This window comes from Manduca sexta, chromosome 21, assembly GCF_014839805.1.
Source record: "Manduca sexta isolate Smith_Timp_Sample1 chromosome 21, JHU_Msex_v1.0, whole genome shotgun sequence".
In the NCBI taxonomy this organism is placed as follows: domain Eukaryota; kingdom Metazoa; phylum Arthropoda; class Insecta; order Lepidoptera; family Sphingidae; genus Manduca; species Manduca sexta.
Window position 1 is genome coordinate 10,135,049 of NC_051135.1, and position 21,865 is coordinate 10,156,913.

At 33.4% G+C, this 21,865-nt stretch overlaps 1 non-coding gene across 1 annotated transcript in view; it reads right to left on the reverse strand.

Moving 5' to 3' along the window:
• Window positions 1-903: 903 nt before the first annotated feature.
• Window positions 904-21,865, reverse strand: part of LOC115451475 — a 37,279-nt gene continuing 16,317 nt past the window's right edge. The window contains exons 2-4 of the transcript XR_005112762.1: window positions 12,556-12,612; window positions 3,676-3,898; window positions 904-2,927 (exon numbers count right to left, since the gene is read on the reverse strand). This is a non-coding gene — a transcript (uncharacterized LOC115451475). The remainder of the gene's footprint in view (window positions 2,928-3,675; window positions 3,899-12,555; window positions 12,613-21,865) is intronic.

Sequence of the window (21,865 nt, forward strand, 5' to 3'; positions counted from 1 at the left end):
TAAAAACACAGGGAATTTGTATAAAAAAATAGGTTTTTAAATTTAGCAGGTACTTTTTAATTTGGTCTATATTATTATAAATGCTAAATGATTCTATTTTTTATCAATCATATACATCAATCAACTTGTACCATATAAACGTATTAAAAAATCCGTTTCCAAAAAAAAATTTATTCCAATTCCTACTGAAATTGTTCCTGTCAAATACTAGAAAAGAGATGCTCGAACTAAGCCGTGACATATTAATTTCTACCTAATTTTCCATTAAAATTTGATATTGCTTGTATAGAATGGTTTCTATATCAAAGATTAGTCACGCAGGTTTATCTATCCTCTGCTAGTTTTATAGTTATTAACTTTTTTTTACTACCTCGGTGGCATAGTTATATTGCGTGCATTGAATGGCAGCGCTCTGAGGTCCCGGAATTCGAATCTCGGGCCGGGTAAAGTGATATCGCATTTTTCTACTCAATATCAGCCCGATGTCTGAAATTTGTGGCCGATATGGTAATTGACTATATGGACTCTCTTCCTATCTATCTCATAATGGAATGAAACACACATAGCGAAGAAGACCGTAATTGCCCTTCTGCCTACCCAATTGGAGATAAAGGCGAGATATGCATTTGCATTTTTTATCAATGTAAGTAGTTTTAATTAATTTAGAATAGCACTCAATATTTAATGCTATTAAGGTTTAAATATACTTAATTCATTACGTTTTCCGTGTAAATTTTGCCACACTATCTTTACGTAAGATTGATATACGTCTATAAGATAGAATCATTATTCGTCATAGGATGGTTTGACTATTTGTGTATGAATAAAATAAAGAAGGTTTCTTTGTATAAGTTTAATTTTCAAATAATTGTTACAAAATCGTATTTATTATATAATTTATTGGTTTGCGCAATGTTAAAACAAAAAACGGGTAAAAACAATCAGCATTTGTAACAATTAATAAACTTCACTGTAATAAAAATAATGAACAAAGAAGAGGAGGTACTCAGGTGGTATACAATAAATAAATACTTAGTCATGACTACAATAAGAACTTAACTAAAAATAAATATTATTTTAATACTAATGACAAGTTATTTTAAATTAAACATCTAGCGGTTCACCTAAATGTTGATACACCACGTATTGTGTTATTTTCCGTTGCCCCTACTTCAAAATACATTCGAAAAGAGGTAACAGAAGATTGTACTAATATTTTAATACTAAATTTAATCGTAATCTGATCTGCACGTTCACGAAATCGTACATCTAGATTCAACAAATCAACTTGAATGTTGAACAAATCTCCAACAATGTTAATTTATGTCCAACTGCAACTGTTATGTTAATCAATAATTCAATTAATACTATATTAATATAGAATTTGTAACTAACATTGAGCACTCAAACAACGCGCAAGTAATATAATTGGCATGGTCTAACGTCAGTCTCATCACACTAATATGTACAAATTAAATTACTTAAACACTCTGTTACGAGTAGAAACGGCTTTTTGAAATTATGTGCGCTGTTGGCGGTGGGTGGGGTCGAGCTATCGTCGTCACGGCGGCTGTCTTCTTTTTCAACGTAGTTATAGGTCTTAACTTCAAGAATAGTATAGCTGATACTGCACAAGAACATAATAATGTGGCAAGCAGAGCGCCTAGTGTTGCAGCAAAGCCAGGCGTTGTCATGCAAACAAGGCCTGGAGTTGGAACTATTTTCGGCGCTGATGGTTCCTCTGATGTGTCTAAGTTTAAGTCTCCGGCAGATACAACACGAATTACGCGGTTTACGCCAACTTCTTTTTCAGGAGATGTGGCACGTCGCTGCCTCCTTACTCGTCGCTCGTCTCGTCTTGCCTCAATGCCAACAGTGTATGCATCAATTTGAGGAGGTCCGTATTCAGCATGAGGGGCAATCACATTCGGGCCGCCATCTGAACATTGTTCTGGGCATCGGTATCTGCAAATCTGAATCGTGCACTGGAAGTGTACCTCCATTGAATCAGGGAATTTAAATGCTTGGAAGTGAGCATATGACAGAACACTAGCGCTAGCTCCGAAGTTCTTGATCTTGGTGAATCTTGACATCAACTTCGGTCTCGTCACACAGCCTCGCCTATCGACTAATTGGATAGGGGCGCGTTGACCATCGTGAGCTACACAGTCTCGGACCAGCATATCGAACTTCGCATCATCATCTTTGATAGCCAAAACCATTGTCATAGTCTGTCCAATCTTTACAAGACCTGATACTTCGGAAGCCCATGGTCCTTTACCGACTTGAATTTGCATCCAGCATCCAACGTTATCTCCAGCGAAGTCTGCCCTGACAACATCAAGCATGTCAACGGGGAAAGGTCTGAACGTTACAGCCTTTCTCATATTGATCGTGCCATGTGCAACGCAATTTACGAGCCTGATCCCAAACTTCTTGCACCTGAGGATCATATTGGATTACAATTACATTTTCAAAGTACGTTCCAGCGGCCGCTACGTCTCCTCTGTATCTAGGATCTCCGCTGCCAGCCGTGCCGCAAGCATGAGCGCCTATTTCGAATGAAGCTGAAGCTCTTCCAAGATTTGGAGGTAGGTGGACGCATTGATGATTAGAGTAGTGACCTTTAGAGAACACGATACCAAAGAACGGTTTATCGAAACTGAGGAAGACTCTCATAGCATTCTTTTCACATTTTACATCAAGAGAGACAATTTTCGGCATGTCTGGAGCAGGCGCCGGCCAAACGTCTCCAGCCCCGCTGAAGACTTTTTCGCTGGCTGATGTTTGTGCATCAGCTGGCGGTGCAGGCGGAGGCGGCGGTCCTCGGAAACCAGGTCCTAAGTCGTTTTTGTGGTGGTTAACTGGCGGCCCGAGAGCGAATGGCTTCGTGTGGATGGGATGATGATTCGGAATTCGAGGCATACCTGAAAATAGAGAGTTATCACTTAGCATGATCCATTACAGGCCGGTTAATTTATACACACTGATAATACAAAGTTTTTGCGTATTACTGATTACAATAGTAGCTTTAAATATTGATGTTGAACACACGACGCTTTCATTTATAATCCATTACAGCCACTTTACGCTGACAGTCTATTGTGTTGGAAGAACAAAACATCGTCGAGTAGCTAATTACACATTCGGTACAGGGTCCATTCATTCGAGAAGTGGATCAGCACAGTCGTGATTCTAGTTTTACGAGTGTTGTGATGTAAATTAATCCAAGGGTTAACAGTGTTATATTGTAGACATTATTGTGTATTAGATAGATACATTATTATGACGTATAATTTGTTTAATTCAGATTTTTCAAAAATAGCAGTTGAGACCATTTAACAGTACATGTTTTATTTAATTATATTTCTCTAATAAAATTTCTTAAGGACTATTATTTTAAGGTAATTAATTATGTTACGTAATATAATTTCCACCTGGCTGTCCTCTTTTAATTACAAAGACACGACGATCTCTTTGGGGTTGCTATATACGTAGATTTTCTTCATAAAAATGTTTAGTCGTAATAATGGTATCTTCCAAAAATATTAGTGATGCTCTAAAGCCAAGACTCTAGATGCATTTATTTTAGTAATATAAATATATTCTCTTTACAGGACATTCTAACAATAACTTTGTGGTGTCTGAATAAATCGACTAATAATTATAAATTACCTAAAGGATGATGCCCTTGGTGATGTGGTGGGTTCTGTCTCCTATTGTGCGGAGGTGGCGCTGGCGGTGGTGGTCCATTATAAGCATGACTAGGAGTATCTCGTTCAGCGGACTCCATGGCGAGCTGGTCTGCGCTCGGTTCTGCAGCATTGCTGGAGTCGGAGCCAGCGCTGCCTGAAGCGCCACCGCTCTCGTTCGAAGATTGATCGGTTAGAGTACCGCTCTGGAATAAAACAAATTATATGTGAGTTACAGTCAGTGATGTGAGTTGTGTGTTTTAATATGAATAAAATGTCTTCCAAATATTAAACAGGATTTTTTATGCATTATTATTTTTTTATCAATTTAGTTTCACGATGGTTTCGACCACAGGTGACAGAAGGGGGCGAGATTCCGCCATTCGATATGTAACACGCCGCCCTACCGGGAATTTTAAATTGGTCTTATTTTCTGGCCGATGCGAGATTTATACCATTTTGGTTATCTGCAGATAATAGGATTGTATTGGTATAGTATTGCTATATACAATATAATATTGCTCCAGATAGTACTTTAATATTATGGAAAGTGAAACTCAATAAAATCAGAAAGTAAAAAAATACTTAATTTACACTATCCTGCCTTTGGCAAATAAATATCGTTTATGTTTCCATATCATAAATTATGTTTACACTTGTGGGTCAAGGTTTCCGATTTATATAATTATTGCAATACATCGGAAGGAAGAAGGCAATTTTAATATAATTAAATAAATTTATATAACCGTAATAATAAATTTATCTAACCACAATAACTGTAAGCCGACCTGAATTACATCAAATGCGGGCCGATTCTTAATAATAATTAATTATAGCGAAAATGCTATTTAGATCACATCAAATTTAACTAAGTTTTGTTCTCTACGCTATAGATAAAAAAGCTACGTAGATATAATTTTGAGCTTTATTTCTATACGCGTAGAAATATTAAGGGTAGTAGCAAATGGGTTCCTGCTTATTACAACAACAGTTTGGATAAGCCAGCTCGGCCATATTCGTTGCACTGGCATAAAGAGACCGGGATAAAATTACAGCTTTGCTGCGTTTCGTTACAAATGAGAATGGAATTTACAACATCCCCATCCCAATCTCTGGCAAAGCACCAACAATTCCTTTGGAATTTTTGGATGTTTATAGCTCATGTAAGTTACCATCACATGGCCGACTTGCTCGTTTAGACTATAAAAACTCCCAACTAAATGTAACACAAGTAGAGAGATATCTACAAATTTACATTTAGGTGTGTGAAGTCATTAAAATGCAAGTTTATTCGAAATATGTAAAATTCCGTTGTTTTTCGCCGCGGTCCGCTTTCACTCGTGTCGTTTTGGTAATATTTTACAAGGTTATCCAATACGGCATACTGACCTCTATGTATATTGGTCATAGATGTTTATTTTGGAAAAGGATTTAGTAGAAGAGGCTGAGTAAATTGATCATCTACATGTTATTAAAGCAGCTGATGAACTTAAATTTCTAGAAAAATCTCACTTTGATGTCCTGTTACTCACAGACGTGTTAAGTTTCCTCATTTTGGTTTGGTACTATCGCAATTCGCAACTAGCATTTGCACTTTTGTCACAAGCGTAGTTTAAAATATTATTATTAATTAATATTTTTTTATTGAACTTAGCTTAAGTACCTAGAGATTTATTCATTTTCACTAAATAAGACCATTTTCTACGACAAAATTTTCATTGTAACATCAATGTAGATACATCATCTAATTACTTTTTGTTGACATCGAAGACGGTTTGATGTTAATTAAGTACAAATTCAATATTCTAATTGTTGTTATTTTATTTGAAATACGAGGATTGTTGATATGCATTTACGAAATCTTTTAATTTAACTGTCAGTGTATTTAGATATCCAATATCTATGTTATGCAATATAATAATTTTTGTGTTTTCTATATCATCATCATCAGCCGCAGAATCTCCTCTGCTGAATATGGGCCTCCTTCAAAGATTTCCAGATCAACCTATTGTAAGCGGTCCGCATCCAGCGACCTCCAGCAACTACTATGAGCACATCTATCGCTGTTTTTTATATGAAAGTTCATAAATCTTCTACATTAATAAAATCTCTAGAAAACCAAATATGTTTAATTTTTTATTTTTATTTTTATTTATTTATTTAACACAAAACAGGTTACAACTAAAAATACACCAATTATTGATTACAAAATATGCTTACTTCTAATCGCAACCCAAAACTTGTGTATAAAGAAAAGTTAATTATAGCGGACGAGTTTACAATATTACAAAGTAGATAGAAATGTTACGTTATTATTATGAATATTAAAGTTATTTTTACTGTAGAAACTAAATGTAAGTAGTAGTAAATATTTTACCGACTAAAAAATGAGTAAGATGACATTAACCACCATGACAAGTGTTAATGTGACAAAACACAAAAATTAATGCGTAAATTCTTCATTTCCATCTCTTCCTACCCAAAATAAACTCGTGAGCTTATCTTTTTACGTGAAAATCTACGCAATAACCGTAACTTTAATATATTACTATTTCTCAAAACCTATATTTATCTAATCTGTATGTAAATTCTAAAAGTAGTTTATTCTATACCATCAATCATTCGGCCGATCCGGTTACCCAATATTTTGTATAAAACTGGTTTATTATTTTCTAGATAATTTCTTTAATTCAGGTAAACCGGTCACACAATGTTACACTAAGTTGCAATTTATATTTTAGGTTAATGTTATGGTAATAAGGATTAATTATACGTCATTTTTTAAATCCTAAGGAATCTGTTAAAAATATTTTTATCTATTTTCAATATAACTTGCTATTAATCAACATTAGTCGATGGTCAAGATTCAAGGTCGAAGAATTAAAAAACGCTTCAAGGGCGATCCTGATGCGAAAAAGAGTTATTGTGAAGCTAAAACAAATATTTTAAATTTTTTCATCAAAATCTTAATGTCTAAACAAATTCATAATCTTTAAAACTTAGATCTTCTATAACAAATCATCGTAACAAATAGAAACTATTAGATCTCTTCACGTAAATGTATCTTAATATCCTAAGATCAAAGGTATATGATTTTTCCATTATCTCCTTCTTAAAAATTTAATTTACTCTATCAATTTAAATTGATCCTTATGTCTATAGGTCAAAGGCTTTAAGCCATTCACTTTCCAGCAATAAAGAAGTAGATTTTGTGATGTTATTTTTTCTTATCTTTTACGATATTATCTTTCGTCTCTTCGTGATCATTTATCACATTAACTTTTTTATAACTCCCATTATTTTAGTCGTCACATTAGAAAGTGTTAGATTGATCTTCCCTATTTTTTCCATAAAGATAGATCTGTATTGCGACATATCTTTAGTATCACTTAGAGTAGTTGTTGGTGTCAGTTCTTTGCAACCAATTGTATCTTATTGTATTACCATCATTTGTTTCGTTGAACGAAAGTGTTCTCTACAGAAATTTATAATGCTATGTTACATCGGGATACGATACATCAAATTGGGAATGTTATTACGCAATCAAAATGGATGGGTGAAAGTTCTCTCGGTGCGGGTTATAAAATTTTAATGGTGGGAATGTAACATCGTTAAATAAAATACGGCGTGACGTGAATTCAATGTGGATGACACTTAAATCTGTTGTGGTGTAATTATTTTTTTACTATTTGAGGCTTTTAAATTGTATTTTATGATATTCCAATTTTGGAGATGTTTCAATAGTTAACGTAATCAAATGAAAATCTTTAAAAGCTGTTGACCTGTCCTTCAGAAATTCGGTGATATATCTTTATTAATTTAAATCAAGAAGTATAAAATTTTATTACTATATATTTTTAATATTATGTTTGTCTGCGTTCTTTTTTTATTACCCTATCATAAGTATTTTATATACCAAAGAATTTTAAGTTTATCTATTTAATTTCGATTAAACGACACAATTAAATCAAACAAACAACATCCGCATACAGCCGTATAGTAGCGCACGCGCAGGCTTCAAGAGCAGTGTGTCAGCAGCGGCGCGGTCGTTGCTCTGACGCTCATTTTACTTTCATTAAACTGTGCGTGGGCTTGGTTACGAGTATCTACGTAGTGCGCAACCGAGGAAGTGTTAGTATCCCGTATCATCATCTTTTACACTTCAAATAGACTCCTGCATGATGGTTAGTGGAATAGCGTCTGATTAGAGTATCGACTGACGAGAAATGATTATCAGCAGTGGACAATTATGATGGCTTGTTCCAAATATTGAATTTGGGAAGTTCTAGATTGGGTTAGTTTTAAAGTAACAGACCTTATGTTTAGTATTATAAGGTTGTCCAAATAGGGAGAAGCTACATAGTTAGAACAATGATTTAATAATTAAAAGGAAGGAGTTATTTCAGCTTCACCGTGTGTACAAGTTGTCATTCAGTTAGAATAAGAAGTAACAAGAAAAATATTTCAAACATTCCGTGAGTGCAATTTAACCCGTGGATAAAAGCAAGAATGAAATAGTTATATCATTTCAGCATAATAAAAAATAATATGATATTATATATTATTATAAGTTAATGTTTTCCCGCTATATTTATGTAGAAAATTCTTAGAATATACCTTCCTGTTTCAGTAGTAAAATACAACGTAGTTTTAAGAATAGAATTTTATATTACACTTTACCGTTTTCTGACATCTTCCGTTGCACTTTGCTAAAAATAGCAGTTTTAAACTGTTAACTTTAACGTTCACAACTTGCAACTACATCGGTTAGTGATATAAATTAGGTAAGTTAAACGGAAGTTTCTTCTTACTTTTCTTAAGTTAGAAAAATGTTACTTTAAGTTCATATTTATAAATCAAGCATACATTTTTGCAACTTTGAAAGAGTTCTTAGAATTTTGCGAATGCTGCTTCATACCAACATTACTTTATTGCAAAAATATATTTTTTTTGATCTATATTTATGTACCCCAAAATATTCTACGTTACATCCAAGGATACTTACGATACGTCTTTTTGATTGAGCCTTAATAATTACGTAGGATAAATTATTAAGGCTCAATCAAAAAGGGTAACAATCTCGTTTCACTTGCATAAATTCACTTACACATATCTATTCACACTTCCTAACATATAAGATTAATTAAAGCTCATAAAAACAGGGTAACACGTCTAATAATCGGACACAACAGAGAGCAGGATTTCAATGTGTGTCGTTACTGTAGGTCGCCGTATGACCGGGCGGGAAAGCAGGTCCCACTCTCCTCTACCTATTGTCATAAATCGGAGCCCAGTTTAATACTAGCTCGTCTTCAATTTACAAATTGTATTTCATACACGTAGTTATATGTTTGCGTTTGTTGGCAGCTTGATAAAATTGAGTCTTACTGAGCATTTCAGAAGTTTTGTAGAACATTCATAAAGTTTTGTTTCCTTGACTTTCAACTTATGAATCGTATAGATTAATAAAATTTAAGGCTTTTTTTAATTATGTTATTATATTTTGTGTAGGAGTTAGGTGAGTGACGAATGATAGGTCCTAGATACCCCATCTTTAAGAATTATGTATCATATTATATTCAGTTATTTCCTAATCTTTTAGGTATTGAAACTCCCTCTACCACAATTAAATTATGCCAACACATTTAAGATGTTTCGATAGAAACAAACGTGACACAAACCACTTAAAAGTTTTCTTTATAAAAGAAAACATTTTGTGAAATCAAGGTAATTTACTTCCATTCGGAGAATTCACTCAATCACAACATTTCCGTTGCGACAATGTTTAGTGGACCAGTAGAGCCGTGCTTAGTACCCTTACTTTCCACAGTAGGGTAAACAGGTAAATAGTGGTCGTAGACGGAACTGGCCGCAGACGTCCGTCATCGCGTCAGTGGGTCGACATGTGCCCATATTTGGTGCCTTTACCCGACAAACGTATTTGATTGCCTCTCGCTTTATGTCTTCAGATTGATATGTACCGGCCGATTATAGGTTTTGGTTTCAGTGAAAGCACTTTATATTATTTTGTCTATTGTTTGTCAAGAATTGAATTTATGAGACATGTATTAAAGTTTCAATTACATTTTTAAGTATTCCTCCAATAAATTAAAAGGAGTTTTATTCGCTTGCTTTCCTCAATTACTAAATTGAATTTTATAACTAACATTGTATAGTTCTTTTGAGTTTCTAAACGATTTTATGAGCACCCATCTGCTTAACGTTAAGACTTTATGAGGCTTGTTTTAATTCCAATAAAGATTGTGAATTGTCAAACGCTTTCAATGAGTTTTAAAATAACAAACTTATTAACCAAAAAAAAAATAATCAATGATCAAATAATTATTATCTAACCATACACATACTATTTATTTACCCCGATGCAAAAAAGAGGCATTATATCAACATCTATTCTCCAGATGTTTTTTATTGCAACAAATTGCAGGATAAATAGAAAACTAATTCGTCGTCGGCAATCTAGTGATGCACCGCGCGGTAAATATGTGTCAGTTAAAGTAATTAACGTTTATGTGCGCCGCTCTAGTTGCTTTAAACTGTGTTTGGATACACTTTTGATGTTGAGTTTAATTTGATATTCAATGAAGTAAAACTATTTGTCGGATTTGATTGCGGTTTTTTTAATATTATAATAGGGTATTTGAACTTTTTTAATTATAACTTTTATAAAATATGGACATCGTATAAATTCTAAAACAGAAGAAATCATTGAAATCTTGTAAAACATCTACAAGTTATAAGCCTCCTACAATTACGCTGTAGGAGGGAGAGTCAAAAAACAGAAAAGAGATGAAATACTTCCATGTGACGTCAGCGGGTATTACACTGCATTCGAAAGAAAGAGATGGAGCGATATCCTCACTCTACGTCCACTCGTGCAAGTAGCAATATTTGAATTACTGCCTCATTTCTTATCGAATTTGAATACTGTTTTCACAGAAGGATTTCTTTTTTGTACTTATTGATGTTACATACTAAAATATGCACAAAATTAAACACAATGAAATACCTTATTACAAGATTTTGTATAATTCTAAAATGTAGGTAGATATAGTAACATTGATTTTTCGGAAGACCAACATCTTAGTGATCCTTGACCATGAAAGCTGCAAGGTATTCAAAACATCGGGAGAAAATTATAATATAAAAAACTGCGATAAAATCCGAAAAATATAATGTTTAACATTCGCGTAAACATAAGAGATCTTTAATTTATTATAATGCTACAGTATACGTCCAGAGTTATACATGTGAAAGGTGTGTTATAAAAATTGTTACCGCACTATTTTGTTTCTTAACGTCGATTTAACCTAGGGATATAGTTTTTTCAACAGAATAGTTATTGATATGTCGCAACGCTGGGTACATATCATATTTTATCATTGGATATAACTTCTCTAAGCGTTATGTATAAGCACTCTTACGCGTGTGTAAAGCGTGTATATTAGTGGCATTGTCCTTAATTCTACTAATATACACGCTATGCCTTATATTCATTTTAAAGTATTAGTCCATTCGTGTACCTACCAATCTTGTTATAATTTCAGAAGATAATTGAATCTGCAAGTGTTGAAACGGTTAAAGATAAACCCCGTTCGTTTCTGGTCTGATTAATTAGCTTCTGTGTAGCCATATAGACATTGAAATTTACGGAATTTGAACAATATTGAACACATTCTTTTACTATCCACACCAATATAGATTATATATTCTATTACTGTAGTATGATTTTAGCTCAGTGTAATACCATCAACAACGCTGTTCAATATTTGTGAAGGGTGTAAAATTAAGCTGATAATGTATGGACTCATTGCTGCTACAAATTTCACAAATAGAAGTGTTCTTATCTGTTTTCTAGTTTGTTCTAAGTTATACTGTGTGTTAATTGAAGCCAAAATACTTCCTAATTTCGACCACTGGATGACACCTTGTTATTATAAACACATAAATAAATAAAATATAATGACCAATTTTTCTATTAAAAATAAAATGTTCTACACATTTTCATTTTCTCTATTTCCTTAGAATTTCTAAACATAGATAATAATAAAGATGCGTGTACTCCAATAACCTCTTTCTGTTTTTACTTTCCCATTACAAGGATCAAAAAGGAAGTCAACGTGTCAAGAATCGTAACTATAATCAAGCCTATTGTTATTGTTTGTATCATATTATATAATATGCATAATGACTAGTGTTACACGTATGCAGACCTACATTCTGTCACGCATTACTATTGTTACATTAACTACAATGTAATGATTGATTGTTTATCGAGTTACAACTGCTAATGTGCTCGTAAAGATTGAGTGCTGGTGTTTTCTAACATAAGATAATGTTTACATCCAGGTTTACGTTCTACTTCCGTATATTTCATCACGCCTTTCTCTATTTTAGGCGTAAGTAGAGGGCTCACATTTTATTTCTATGTTATATTTGACGTGCAAATCTAAATCGTATGATATGAATCTGCAATTTGTTTAAATCCGCTAATCTCAGGAGCTATTGTTTAGAAATGAGAAAAAAAAACTTTTGGTTTTTGATAGCCCATTTATTGAGAAAGGCTGTATAACATCTCGCTATGACCAATAGTAGTGGAACATACATGAAAAAGTTGCAGTAGTTAATATTAATACTGATGATCCTTTTTTCAGATATTATTGTAGGTAATTATATTGCAATAACTACTGGATGTCCCAATTATAAATAAACAAGGACAACGTAGCTTCTACAGCCGACAAATTATCTTTTGAACTCTTCTCAATAATATTAATTTCCTCAATTTCTTCGTATTTAAATTCATCTTTAGAACCAATTAGAACTCTATAAAGAATAAATGACTTACCAAATGTAATATGAGCAGGAATCCTATAGTAACTCCCCTCCTTAGCCGCATTGTGACCTGTAAAAAAACATTGGTTAGTGTCATGGTTTGAAAGTTTTTAGCTTCGTTAGCGGCTCGTGATTTGGCAATTTCGACTGTTTGCGTTTAATTTAACTTCCGAACTCTTATTTGAAAAACTAGATCGTTTGAGGTTTGGTTTGTTATCGAATGAACATCGATCAGGGTTTCTGTGGACTGTATGGCTTTGCAAGCTTCATTCGTCCATGTATAATTACTGTACTGCTTACTTTGGGTTATAGTTTATTAAATTGAAGGTTGCTAATATTACAAGTGATTTCTACAGATATAATATATGAACTTAAGAGTATTGGTATAGTGTGATCAATAATTAAAATCATTAAGGGACAAAAGGGTAAAATACAATAATGGACGAATTGAAGATTTTTTTAAAAATAAAGACAAAAAAATCTAATAAATTTCTTTTGGACTTATTAATATGTCTGCAGCTTATGACACAAAAAAATAAAAGGTTATATTTTATGAAAAAAAAAATATGTTCCATTCAGGGCCTTTATAACCTTCCAAATATCACTTTACTTTTAGATTGTACCCGTTTCGTAAACACATGTTATAAAGAATGATTACAATCTATATCAACAAGAAATCAACAGTAATGCTATTTTAATACAATCGACATTTGAGCCCAGTTCACGGGCTTGTTCGTCACATTTCCCATAGGATCGGGGACAAATTCCGGTGTTTCATTGTAAACTTATACCCATCATTAGTTATTGTTCGTAATTACTTTTAGCTGGAATTTTGATAAGCATTAGTTCTAATTACGTGGAAATAGATACAATAATAGCTGTAATCTATGCCACGTTTATTTTAAATCTTATGTATTTATGCCGAAAGGTATATGATTAGTATAAGCCTAAATAGTATCCACGGGATTAGTAACTAAATTTATTTATCATTTTATCAAACCAATTCAATTTCATGACAAGCTAAAGAAAACCTTAAACTTTTGAGTCTTTCTAGATTAGAATTAATGAATGAATCCTCCTAGCCGAATTTCGGCCTCGGCGGCCAATCTCAACGGAGATCAGCCAGGTACGCAAGATATATTATAGTGCATAGTTCGGTAAGACGGCAATCTCACCGAACACTATAATATGTCCTGAGGTGCAGGACCAATAGCTTTACGTGCTTTCCTAGGCACGGGGGTATCACAAAGCCAAGTTTTTGACTCCGAGCTGCGACTGAGTTATTTTTAAGATGGAAAAACCCAGTCACAATAATTTTGGCCCGACCCAGGATTCGAACTCAGGACCTCAGCGCGGTGGTCATAATTTTTCCGTGTATAATTACAGCTACGCCACCGAGACAGTCAAAAGGTTTAGATAGCTTTCTAGTGTAGAAACTAAGACATAAGGTAATAAAAATTACAAGCGAACGAATCTAATAATTATAACTTATAACACAGTATAAACTATTCAAATTTACGCCAAAGATGGAATTTAACCTAAACTTAGTGAATACCTTCAATACTATAGTGAATACCAAAACATACTGCCAGTCCATTGTCATGAACTGGTCTATTCATAAACTATGATTATACAAAGTCGAACTGGAAACAAGTTCCCACGACGCCTAACTATGTGATCTGATAGTGTGTTAATAATTTCTTATGTTTACGCGAATGTTAGACATTAAAATAATACTATTTTTCGGATTTTATCGCAGTATATTTTAATTTCCTCTCGATGTTTCGAAGACTGCTTTTCGTGGAATCCGCCTCGTGAGCATGAAGGCTGCAGTCTTCGAAGCGGGAGAAAATTAAAATATAAAAAAAGGGAATAAAATCCGAAAAATAGTTTAACTTTAGTGTGTTTTTATGTTTTATATAAAGATACTTGTTCCAATATAAATATGTAATTTCATGAATTTGTCTCGATATATCATTTGCTTACATTCATTTCTTTTGGAGCAACTAGGATTGTTACGGAATTTGTCTTTCTTATTATAATGAAGCAATTTTTATCACAGAATATGCAATCATTTTAGGTAGTTTGATTTATGTAGCCTCATCAACAACTAAACTTTGCGTTCTAAGTTAACTTAATCTGCACGTGGTGCGTCCGACAAAATGACTATGAGAGGTGGAAGGAGTTTAACCAGTTAGTCTCTAAAGCGCCTGTGCCATATAATCAAGTTATATGGCACAGGCCCTTAAAAAATGTATAATATTATGAAACTGATAGATTAGCAATTTACAAAATCATAATACTGTAATGTCTTGGCTATAAGTCCACAGTATCCTCGCCACACCTAAAGGAGTCTAAAGTCTAAACTTTAAAGCATTTAAGTGTAACGCGGTTGGACGTTTGATTCTAAAGCAATTTACCAACTAGTCGCCGCGTTAAAGAATTTCCTTCTGGGCCAATAACTTTAAAACATATATAATTATATAAATAAGTATATAGTAGAAAGTTATAGACATACCGCGAGGTCTTCGTCATGGCAATTTACTCAGAATCGGAGGAACACGAAGCTAAGTTTCACGGTGTGAATACACACGAGAAATCTTTTCTAATTAATCTATGAGATTATATCGAATGTGGATAGCCTTAAGTAATAATTTAGATAGTAAATTATACGTTACACCTTTGGAATAGAGACTTATACAAATTGGTTTGGTATACTGTTGAAAAAATCCAAAATATTTCAATATTGAAAATTCAATGGTAACTATGAACTTTATGATATAAAAGAATAATATTATAGTATACCTATTAAATGTTAATGAACATTACTACATTTGGTCATTCCATGTCATATAGTTATGACTAGGCAGCGGATCTCTATAGTGAATATATTATGAGCCCTATGTTACTTGAATAAATAGATAATAATACTTAATAATAGTAATTCTAGAGATGAGACATATTATGAATCAGTTACTCATATTGTGCTCAGCGCCGTTTCATATTTAACTGAATTACAAAGTATTACGCATTATATCTCTCGAAAGCTTAGTCATTACATTAACTAGGATATTCTTCAAACAACTATTGTGTAGCACCACTAAACTCGGCATTTCTTCGGAGCTCAGAATCTAAACTAGTAACTTCATTAGTCTAAAGTTAAACTCTTTGATTTCTCCTTTAAATATTATAATAAAATAAAATGCTTTATTCATCACGTAGGCGAATATAGTTGCACTTATGATAAGTCAAGGTACATGAGAATATTTAATTATTATTTAAATAAAGTCGCTTATATAACTAAACACATTTTATATTTGACATAAAATAAATTAAAGACTAAAAAGTAAACAAAAAAGCCAGCTCGGACTGGCAGGAAAGAAGAAATAAAATAGATGTATATAATCTTAATGGTATGGTAACTAAAGTACAAACTTTCTCACAATAGACATAACATAAATATAAACGTCCTAAATCGCTTTAGGACTTTCGATAGTTCGATGTTTCCAGCAGATACTTAAGGTCACGATGCACCTCAAACTAGAAACTAGGGTCATGGGTGAAACAGTCCGCGTACCTTGTTATCGGAAAGTGAAATGGCGTGGAAATAGCTTTACTTCATTTTAACGTACAGAAAACTGAGATGGCTCGAAGGACCAATAATTAAGTAGTTTTTTGGGTTTTACTTAAAATCAGGTGCAGTGAAGCCACTATGTCGTGATTTCGATAAAAAAAATTGTGTTTTAAGATATATTTTTCATTCTCTAGCTAATTATTGACAAATTCGAATTCTTCTATAAGTATAGAAGAATTCGTACGACCCGCATAAAAATATTATTAAATGGACATTCACTTCAAGTATCTTTTAAATAAGTACAATTTAAGTAATCAACATTTTACAATAAATATAAAAAAAACAATTATTCACTAAAAATATCATATATTTTTTCCATAAATAAAACCTTTTTTTACAACCATCCTAAACACATTATGCCAAAGCATGGCAACGAAAGCATTAAGAATTCACGTATTACGCAACTCAGTTGCCACCCCATTTGACTAAAACGTCCCAACAGCACACTAATCCATGGTAATGGACTATCAAGATCCGCACCAACCTTGAAACACCTGAACTCAAACTGCCAGCCTAATTGGCGGGAGCGAAAGTAAAGGCACGGGCACACTGAGCCAGTTTAATCATTGAATTTTTGGGCGTTCCTGCTTGACGAGTTGGACATTCGGGCAAGTGTGTCGTGGGACTGAGAAAGTGGCCGGATCTAAAGATTTTTTGCTGAGCATAATGAGAGGGTGCGGTATTTTTAATTTCACGATCAATATTTTCCGCTTCACTGGTTTTTACAGATTAACGCGCAATAAGCCGCTCCATTATCTCTATTAGCGCGCTTGTTAGTGATGCATTTTTTGCTTTATTTTATACTTATTAATGCTTATTTTGATTTAATGATATAATTATCGTAACGAACATTTTGCAATACAAAATTTACTATTGTAATATTTACCTTTCTATATAATTTTATTTAAATTAAGGCATATTATTGCAGTCGCTTGGAAAATGCAACCATAAATAAACAGAAAAATAACTACGAATTAGAATTTCATTTTGAAAACCGCCATATGCTCCAATCTTCTAAAAGAAGCTAGTCTTCAGCATCGGTCGACTTTGAATCATCCATTATCCCACAAGTTCAATTTCCACGGTCAACGACTCATTCATTCCGAGTAAATGATTAACAAAGCGGACGCTGGGTGCTAGAGTTTAGACTTTCACTCACTCGACCTGCTTACGGCCCTTCATTCAACACGTTTTATGATTTAACACTCACCTTAAAGGAGGTATTTAATAAGTACTTAGTATTAAACATTATAATCAATTAAATCTCCGTTGTCACTTTGATTCCTTAGAGGAAATGAAGCGTTAATAAATTTGTGATTTTTTTATTATTTATACAAATATAAAGAGGAAAAGTGTGTTTGTTTGTTGGGGCTAATCTCTGGTACTTCTGAAGCGATTTAAAAAAATCTTTCACTGATAGGAAGCTACAATTACTCTTGAGTGCTACTGGCTACTATGTTTTCCGGAGAAACGTTATCACGCGGGTGGAGCCGCGGGAAAATGCTAGTTAAAGTTATATACTTTTTGGTTCATGAATGGTGTAGTGTAGTAGAAATTTGGATGTTTTACAAGTATCTTGAGCCAAGAGAGTTGTGCTACGAGAGCTATGACATAGAAGCAGTAACCATTGATAACTTTGAAGTTAATGCATATCACTTCAATGCGCACGACGCGTTCGTAACTCTATAAATATTTTACTCTTATTGATTTGAATGCCGAAGTTTGAGATGTTTGGATGTTTGTTAGAAGTAAAGGCATACACCTTTGAATGGATTGGGATGAATTTGGTGCACAGACAATTAGTTTGTCATCCCAGCTGAACAAATTTTTTCCTTGTAAAAATAAATATATTATAGTAGCAGCCAGCCTTGAAGTTAATGCCTCCAGAAAAACGTCGTGCGTGTGTCGTCGTCACCTTATTTCTAGAAGCTTATAGAAAATACCTCCTAAAGTAATTAATTTACAACCAACACTGATTTAATTTGCCCGAACTAAGCAAGTAAGATCGTGCAATGATCAAGAAAAGTTAATTTGTTCCGGTGTCATGGAGCATGTAGCGAAAGTGTATACTGTCTGAGCTAAACATTCCAATTATTATCCGCTTAGCAAAGTGGTTATATTAATTCGTTTAATATCCGGCTATAAAATTACTTATCGATTTATTTTGCCGTTTTTTTTTTAAATATTTTATATGTATCAATTCAGCTGGCTGACATTATCGCACTCTTAATAATATAATGACCTATTCCAATAAATAATCATCAAAAAACTAATTTCTGTTTGCGATCTTTTTTTAAATTGTTATAAAATTGAACTTATTATAGACAGGTCAAAAATAAAACCTATGAATGAAAAAAAAGGTCGCCAACAGAAATTAGTTTTTTGACGATTCTCACAAATTAACAATTTTGGAATAGGCCATTATTTTATTAAGAGTACGTTATATCCGTTGTTATGGTTTCCATAACGAAGCAAAATAATCAGAACAAAGAAAAATTGTATTACTGTTATAAATTCGATAATAACCTTTGCTAATAGTAAATAAATTGCCCAGTTTATAAATTCTAAAGGTTTATTTACTCTGCTACATACGCCATTTCTAATACTTTTGAATATTAATTGTTGTTTCTATTTATTTCGTTTACCATCGGCTTGCTTAGCCATAATACATGCAATCTCACTGGGGTATTATTTAACAATAAAATATAAAGCCATGTGTTTAGTAAGTAAGTAAAATAAGTTATAAATAATCACATTCACCACCACATATAACATAAGATGTTATGTTTTGTCATTTCTTATTAGGTTATATTCTCTTTAGCCCATTATAAATTGCTGTCAAAAATTTAATTGCATCAAATTACTGTAACTTACATGAATTCATATATGTCTAAATAATATTAATAACAAATATTCATTTTAAGTCGTATTACAAATATTTAATTTGCATGCTGTGATTTTATATTTGAAAGAAGCACGCCGCACTGTTAATTGTTAAAATGCTATATCATTGTTTTTATTATATGTGTTGAGAATCCTTCGTTGGAGTTCCTTAAATAAATAAATAAGTAACGCAATAATATATGTTATAGCAGTCCATCATTTAATTTTAGGTGCAAAAGTAATTCAACGGTAAACCAAAAATGAAAGAACAATATAATGTAAACTATTTATGCAAATAGATAAAAATAGTCTTTGGTATATCTTCAAAGATGTTAATTCAAGTGCTAAAACCAACAATGTCTGGTTAGGCGAAGACAGCGTCAATGAAAACGGGAACTACAACCGACGCGTAGTAGGTACCTATCGTACTAGATCTCAGGACGTTGACCCTGCGCCCGCGCACCGAAAGCGAAACTGAAAGCCAATCTCAACGGGTCCCTGGCTTAACACGAATATGTGACATTAATCATGTATTCACGCAGTGATATGATGACGTAGTAGGTTAGTAATAAAAGAAACTCAAGTATCGGAAAACTGGGTTTAAAAATTAGCACCAAAGTATTTAATACATTCATTAAGTTGACATACCTACTTCAAGTTCTGTGATACCTTATAAAAACGAGTGTTAATAAAAATAGTGTATATAAGTTAATACCCCAAATGATATCATAAAAAATGCTAATTCTATTTGCCGAGTTAATTACTTAATAAGCTATTTCCTAAACTAGGTTATGAGCAAGCAGAGCGCCAAACTTCGCACAGCCTGAGATAAAATTTAAAACATTAATTAATATAATAACTTGTTGCGAAACTCGTAAAATTTCACAGTGTTCAACTTTACGTTCATTAAACGGCAATTTCGCGTAAATCCTTAACGGACCGAATTTATTTATATCTTCATACGAAATTATCACCCAAGTGGCAATTGAGTGCTAATATTGTTAGTGGACAAAAAACTCAAGTCCACTCAGTGGACAGAAATATTTCGTTAAGCAAATAAAACTTGTTGTTTGAAAGTCTTTGTTTACACTTTCTCCTCGATTGACATTTCTAGGATCTCGAGGATCTGTCTCCGGCTTGTCAACCTGTCGGCGTGAGTCCGTGACGCGTGTGCGAGCGAGACGTATGTACCAAAATGGGTGTATAGAAAAGAGACGGGATCATGTTACAATTTGACGGTCAAATTTCTCATGGCGAGGGTCAGTGACATTGAATTTGCTCTTGCTTTCGCTTTTCTGTTACCATGCGGTGTTGTAATTTAATTGGTTACTATTATTTTAAGGCGAGCTTTCTTTACATACCTGTTGATAGCAACTGTGATTGATGGGTCTGTACATGTGGTCTGTACTATAATGGATGATTATTGTTTTCTGAATTGCTTTTGTTTATCACGTTTTTTTATCAGCTCACATTTTGAACGAGCAGACGCCTCCTAAATTCACATGACTAAGAGAGTTTGGACCGTAACCATATACCATGTTGGTCTATTCTTGGTTGGCTTCTTCGGCCTTTGGAAGTCCATCGAGTTAGAGCCTCTCCTAAAGATTACCAGAGCAACCTGTTGAAGCGATGAGCGGAAGATTCACGAAGATTCATTAGTCTCGCTTTTAGCCTACAAGTTATCCATCTGCCCATGTTTAGCTTAGGCCCGATGGTGTCCCAAACACCCTTTCCAGCTTATTTATTTAATTATAGATAGATCAGGATCAGGAGGTCGGTGGACTTCACCTGCCCTCACTTTTTTATAAGATATTCACAGAACGATCCTTTCCTTAACCGCTAAAGCAAATGATTATTAGAAACCCTCGTATCTTCGGAAGTTCGGGCGTTTTCATCCATACGTAGCAATAGGGAGTTCTGTAATCCAGTACACTGGACTCTCTCTGATATATTTTTAATAAGGTTACAGGAAAACCCTGTGGTGTTGAAGCCGTCGCAAGCCTTACCCGCCCACTGTCACAACACACTAATGACTTGGGCTTAATATTATCCTATTATAAATTTCACATAATATCATTTTCGTTATTTATTACCTGTCAAGGAACTGGAAAGGCCTACATAAATGAATTATTAACAATTTTACCATATATTATTATATTTTAATATGTCTCTTCCGTGAATATAAAAACGAATTTGTGGATTCTTAAAAAAATCTGAATTCTAAAAATAATCATTTAAACCTGTTATATTTCCTTATATTTGGACCTAATTCGTCGTCAAGTGTTTCCTGTAGAAAAATGCTTCTAATGTTGAATTATATTATATCGAACGAGATATTAGCGAATGATTATGAGTAACCTTTTGCTATTACAAATATGGGTCACTTCGGTGAAATAATTCGTTTTCCTCAAGCGTGGCGGAAGACCATCAAGGAAGCAGTTGTCTCACTTAGTAGCATGGGGGCCCGAGTTATATTAAATTAATAATCATCGCCCTAATTTATTATAGCGATGTATTAATTGAGGGCTTGAAAGAAACCGCGATGTACGAAAAACAAAGTATTTTTCTAACTGCTAGCTCGAGAGAGTGGAACAGTGAAAAATATAAAAGAGCACATACGGAAATAAAATTTAAACGAACTGAAATAAAAATGTACATTTTTCCTATCTCCCACCTTTGACTCCCTGGTTGGTAATGCTGTATGATAAACTACTGTTACCCTGAGGTTGCACATAAGGAACCTTTTTCTAGTTACTAATATATATTTTTTGCATAGTCTCTTGCCCGCCCTTACTTATACAGTGAA